The sequence below is a fragment of the Bidens hawaiensis genome, unplaced genomic scaffold, assembly GCF_021521415.1.
Source record: "Bidens hawaiensis isolate Kalapana, Puna unplaced genomic scaffold, B.hawaiensis_p1.1 tig00003653_1, whole genome shotgun sequence".
Taxonomy (NCBI): Eukaryota; Viridiplantae; Streptophyta; class Magnoliopsida; order Asterales; family Asteraceae; genus Bidens; species Bidens hawaiensis.
Genome location: NW_027491209.1, coordinates 350,200 through 356,199, shown reverse-complemented (window position 1 = coordinate 356,199; position 6,000 = coordinate 350,200). Strand labels below are relative to the sequence as shown.

The window sequence follows — 6,000 nt, the reverse complement described above, 5'->3', positions numbered from 1 at the left end:
GTAAGGCGTCTATTGGAAAAAAAGAAAGCTATGAACAGCATGCAAAGAAAAAGTTAAATGACTATACAAACTTAAAACCAATCTCATTATATTCTTCCTTTGTGTAAATGTTTAGATGCTATAAAAGCTGAAACTATTCCAACAAATGCAAACCAATCTTCTTGCAACTGAGAAAACAGAAACAGAGCATGTAATTATTATTAGCAAGTCCACAAGTCTTAAAATAGTTAAAAACTGAGAAGATGAAACGTACCGTTAAAAGTCCAGACTTTAGGTCAATCAGTCCTACAGATTTCCCATATGAATGTTCAGCCGAGAACTCGACTGCTGTCATGAAATCATGTTCGTCTGTTTGCTTATGAACGTGTTTTGGTTCATAATCGAGCTTTCTACCAGTAATGAGTTTAACCTTGCATCATAATAATAATAATAATCATAAATAGGTATAAGATATGTAAATGTAGATATGATTGATTAACACAAACAATGCTCACCATGTGTGGGCCCGTGAGCAGGAAGGCAGACTCTTTATTGTTGCTGTTCTCGGGCTTAAGGGACCATAAGGAATCCAGTAAGGACCATTCTTGCCCTATACGTTGACCCACAACAACCGTTTTTCCTGCTGTTGTGAAACCTAGTATCTCTTTACTAGAGTTATTGTCTGTACTTTTTGCTCTTTTTAACCCCCTGTCAACCGAACTAAATTAGATTTTTTTTCATGTATCTTCAACCATATAATAGTGTCACGGAAATTAAAACATTAAATGAAAAGTAGTATAAACAGATATTAATAGTATCTTTCTAACCTAGATTTTGGCCCATTTATTTATGAATGAGTCGATTTGAGTTTTGTTTTATAAACAAGTTTGATTACTCAAATACAAAAGAGAACAGGTCAAATTGGTTGAACACGTAAAAGAAGCCTTTTAAATCATTTTATACAAAGAATTAGATCCTTACTGTAATAAGATTGTTTTTGTAATCATAAACTAGCGCATCATTTATTTATAGAAATAATTTGTTAGTTGGTCAGCCCAACACATTTTGACCTATTACCCAACCTGGAGGCTTGCGTGGGTCGGTTTTGGGCTCAAACCAAAATTCCGGTTTTTAAGTTCTTGAAAAACCATCCAGTTTGGACTTGAAACTTTTGGGCCGAAAAATTAAATTGGTCCAAAATAATGAATTTAGACCTATATTTTTTTTTCTTTTTTAGTTAATGATACTACATTTGGGCTAAAATATTTGGTTTAACACAATTTATTATATTCTTATAAATTACTTAATATCCAAAATAACTAATGAAAGCACATAAACGTAGTTCAGTTTTTCGTTTGTAATTACATACAAAACCAAAACCGAACTGAAAATTCGGTTTTTTTACAAAAACATAACACCAAATCCTGAGTTTTTGTTTGGGTTCTGTTTTTTCTGGTTTCATACACACCCCTAACCCAGCCTAAAGTTGATTTTCACAAAAACAGGTTTGTGCCAAACATTTTAGTTAAAAAAAATCATAATAAATACCTCATTCGAAGTCTAATAATCTCATCGCCAGCTGCATCTATAATATAACTCCAACTCTTGGTCAACCGCAGCATACTTGGAAGTGGTAAAAAGCAAGATTTTGTTATAGGACGGGACGTTTGTAACATCTGAACCACATGTGGTGCGGGAATTGGCACGGTACACGAAGCTGCAACTCGCAGTCTGATTGGTTCAGAGGTAACAGTATCTGAACTAGGAGCCAAATCCAACCATTTTTCCACTGAGAGTTGATGGATAGGGCCAAAAAACTCTTCCACAGAAATAAAACAGGAACCAATAGTTTTGACCTTTGTTGACTGCGACACGAGTTCAAATACCAAATATCCGGTAGGTTGACATTGATATATGGCAACCTGTTTCTGGCCTGACTCAGATTCGATGTTGAGTTTCCTTTTCACATTGAATATTCCATCGGGTTGGTCCTTGCTAAACAAGATATTGACTTTTCCCTTATAATTCTCTGGTAGGTTCCTAATTTCTACAAACTCCAAAAGGACCTGCAAAGTTAACACAGTTTAAGCCAACTCTAGTAATAAGCAACAGACGTGTGAGTGGATCAGAGAAGAAAAGCTTAAAGCTTGAATGTTTTCTCAAGTAGAAAAAGGAAATTTTATAATTAAACATCAAAGAGAAGAATGTTCATCTAATATGGAAGTAACAGAAGAGATAAATGATTTATAGCATAGAAGCTACCATAAAGCACATCAAATAAAATTTGTACCTCAAAGTTACATAATAGAAACAAGGGGCGATTTTGGTCCAAATAAGCAAAATTTGGCCCACTTGAGATTTTTTGTTAAGGATCCTAACTTACACCAAGTTTTTTATGCTTATTGCACCAAGGTATGTGACTTTAGTTAATATGTAACTTTTACTTTTGTTTGATAACTATAAATATATAATGTTTTATGTAAACCGAATATGTTCTTGAGATATGCCTATTTTTATATAAAAAAATAGTGTAAAAAAAAAACAGACCCGTATCAAATATACCAAACGATAAACTTTTATATTTGGCACGGCTCGGTTTTTTTATGAAGATAACAATAAACATATCACCATATCTGGTCCTTTTATGAAACATTATATATTATAATATAAGCTAAAGGATAAAGCAAAAATGTATATTAACTAAAGTCACAGATATGAAAGGGCAAAAACATTTGTGCAAACAGATTCCCCCTTTCGTTAATACTTTGTGTTTGTTTAGAGAAAACCAACATAACAACTACAGCATAAAGCGCTACAGATCTTAGCGGTATTTTGTACAATTTACACAAGGTTTTTTTATGCTTATTGCACCAAGGTATGTGACTTAGTGAATATGTAACTTTTACTTTTGTTTGATAACTTCAAATATATAATGTTTTATGTAAAACCGAATATGTTCTTGAGATACGCTTATTTTTATATACATTATAGTATTAAGTTTAAAAAAAACAGAGCCGTATCAAATATACCAAACGATAAACTTTTATATTTGGCACGGCTCGGTTTTTTATCAAGTTAACACTGAAATGTAGATAACAATAAACATATCACCATATTTGGTCCTTATATGAATCATTATATATTAAAATATAAGCCAAAGAATAAAGCAAAAATGTATATTAACTAAAGTCACGCCACTTGATATGAATAGGCAAAAACGTTGGTGCAAACAGATTCACCCTTTTGTTAATACTTTGTATTTGCTTAGAGAAAACCAACATAACGGCTACAACATAAAGCACCACAGATCTTAGCGGTATTTTGGATCAGGTCATGTTGACACATTAACAGTTACGAATAACTAGATTATTAAGTATGGCTGTATGATTACTAGTAACAAATTAATCATATAATTATTTGCAATAAATGTTACTTTTGAACCTTCTAAGTCTCAATTGTAATTAGTTCTAAAACTTTTTGATACTGCCCTTCATTACTTCTAGTTATAAATAGTATACCTTCTAATTGTATTTAATAATTTTTTTGTTATAATTTCAAATGAAAACAACATGTTAGCAGGTCAATCCCCCCGAACCAACCATGTCTGTATATGGCCCTTTTGGCCGTAACCAGACCTGCCCATATTGCCACATCTAACAAATGTTGAATCTTTCAATGAAAAACAAATAAATTACCTCCATGTAACTTATTTTAGAGCCATCAATCAACCTCTCAAGCCCACTAGCCGAATCAGATTTACTAGTGGTAATCTCTGGTATGCAAGGAGTGGTAGTTACAGGAGACGGGGCAGTGCCTCTATACATTGTACCTGCCCTCCAATACCCTGAACCAAAAGTTTCCTCCCATTGTTTGGTAGTTTCAGAAAATCCCGTGTCCAGCTTCTGACCTTTTGCTCGGTTTTGATCTGTGTCATCATGTTCTAGAACCTTCCCAATTAACTCAGTAAGGTCTTTGCAGTAGGAAGCAGGGTGTAACTGGTGAGTATGCCACATCAGATCAATATCATAAGTTGGAACACAAAACCGTTTTAAGGATCGCTCCCAGTTTCTCCTAATGAGATACAAAAAGCCTTTGTATCTTGCAACAGCTGCTTCAAGAAACAGATCACTCTTCACATGAGGTCTGGATACCCTAATCATTAACAAACAAATTGTACAAATTAGTCTCCAAATAATACAAACAAAGCATGCTAAGGACTCATGATTACCTGATAATAGAATGGGCTTTGTCTCTCAATAGCCAAAGGGAAATCATACTTTGAAAAGCTTTGATTTTTATACATATCTTCAGAAAACTCTGTTGATAAAGCACGTGTCATGTCAAAGTCATAGGGCTCATTAGGGTATAGTTTGTTCCATATTTCTTCAGTTTCCCGTCTTGATACTCCTTGAACGGAAGACACAACGTTACGGTTGTCAAGAATCTTTTCATAAAACTCTTCACAGTCAGATTTGTATCTAACCTGATAAAGATACCATGAACAGATTGTTTTTAGTCTCCAAAAACATATAGTCAAGAATACAAAAGATTTTCGGTTAATAAGAATCATACCGGATTGAGTCTGTGGCAATGCCAAACCCATTCACAATCAAGAGGAACCGCTAACGGTCCTTCAGTGATCCGAGACTCCGAATGTTTAGCAAGCAACGGAAGCCAGCACGCATTGTACCTGAAATTGAGTTTACCAGTATTATAACATTTCCTAAAGAGAAGATCAAATAAATTATACAAGCATAATACATCAAAGCCGCATAATAATTTGTTGATTTACCTATAGATTGCCCATTGTAAGGCTTGGCCTTCGTAAAGCCAACGGTTTCTATCTACAGCGTCAAGAAACCGCAGTTGACGTTTAGCAGCAGCCAAGAGATCTTCACTTATTGAAATACTCTGTGCTGCATTCCACTCTGACTGTTGTTCTGTATTCATTTTGAATCTCACCTACGAAAACTGTAATCGAGTTTTAAAATAATATCGGCGATGTAATATTATTCCATAAAACGGATGAAAAGAAAAGTATAAAACTTATTTGTATACACGTATTTATTTAGAAGTAAAGAAGAAAAAACAATTGTTAATAAGCCATCAATGTTTCTGATCCGAAATTACTTATTGCAATATGTATAGACTGATCCTAAATTATTGTAATACGATTGGAGATAATTATATGAATCCATTAAGAGCCCTAACTTGTGGCATATCAATTTTGTGTATAATTAAATTGAATTGAATTAAATTAAGCTAGAAATTGAAGACCTGATGGCGTTTAACTTCAAATTGATCGATGAGAATTTGAAGAAGAAGCCGGAACGATGATTAAAAGTAATTAATAAAAATAAGTGATGAAAGCAAGCAGGTAAAAATAAAATTGTAAAAATAAGCTAATAACAATTACCAGGGGAAGTTAATTAATAATAGCCGCGTGTGTGTGTTTGGTAAGGTGGTCTGAGAAGAGAAGATGAGGGTTGAAGAGTGCCTGCCGGTGGATAAATGTTTGTTTGATCAAACTAGCAGAGGCGGTCTGTGACCTGTCTACAGGTCCCTTATACCTTTCCAATACATATTAGTTGAGTGCCCGCGCGATGCTGCGGTGTCAGCAATTTGCAACGCTATACTCGTTTATGTTGATTTATCAATCATCTCGTGATATACTGGATAGTACTTTTGTTATTCATGCAATATGTTACAAGTGTTCATAATATTATTTGTTTATTAGTTATTAAAGATTTTAAGTTAATAACATGAATGTGATATATATATTTTATAAGCATTACATGGATGTCATATAAAAAAGTTTTAAGTGGTCCATCACTCCTGTATTAAATATAGTATATATATGTAAATTTAAAAATACTTAAAAAAAGTTGTCATATTTGAAAAATCAAAGATCATCGAGCGCAAATATTTCAAACTAAACTAGTCATTCTCATTTTGATTGAGTGATAAGGTGTTTAATATGTGAAATATAAGGTAAATAATTCAAACCCTGTATAATACAAT

General features: G+C 33.4%; 1 pseudogene across 1 annotated transcript; it reads right to left on the bottom strand.

The window, feature by feature from the left end:
• LOC143624057 (glycine-rich domain-containing protein 1-like) lies at positions 1-4,939 on the bottom strand (annotated as a pseudogene). The gene is made up of 8 exons (XR_013152030.1): positions 4,772-4,939; positions 4,552-4,669; positions 4,182-4,462; positions 3,675-4,131; positions 1,528-2,045; positions 495-687; positions 254-409; positions 1-167 (listed from the first exon to the last, which is right to left on the bottom strand). The product of XR_013152030.1 is annotated as a glycine-rich domain-containing protein 1-like (transcript).
• Between the last annotated feature and the right edge of the window lie 1,061 nt (positions 4,940-6,000).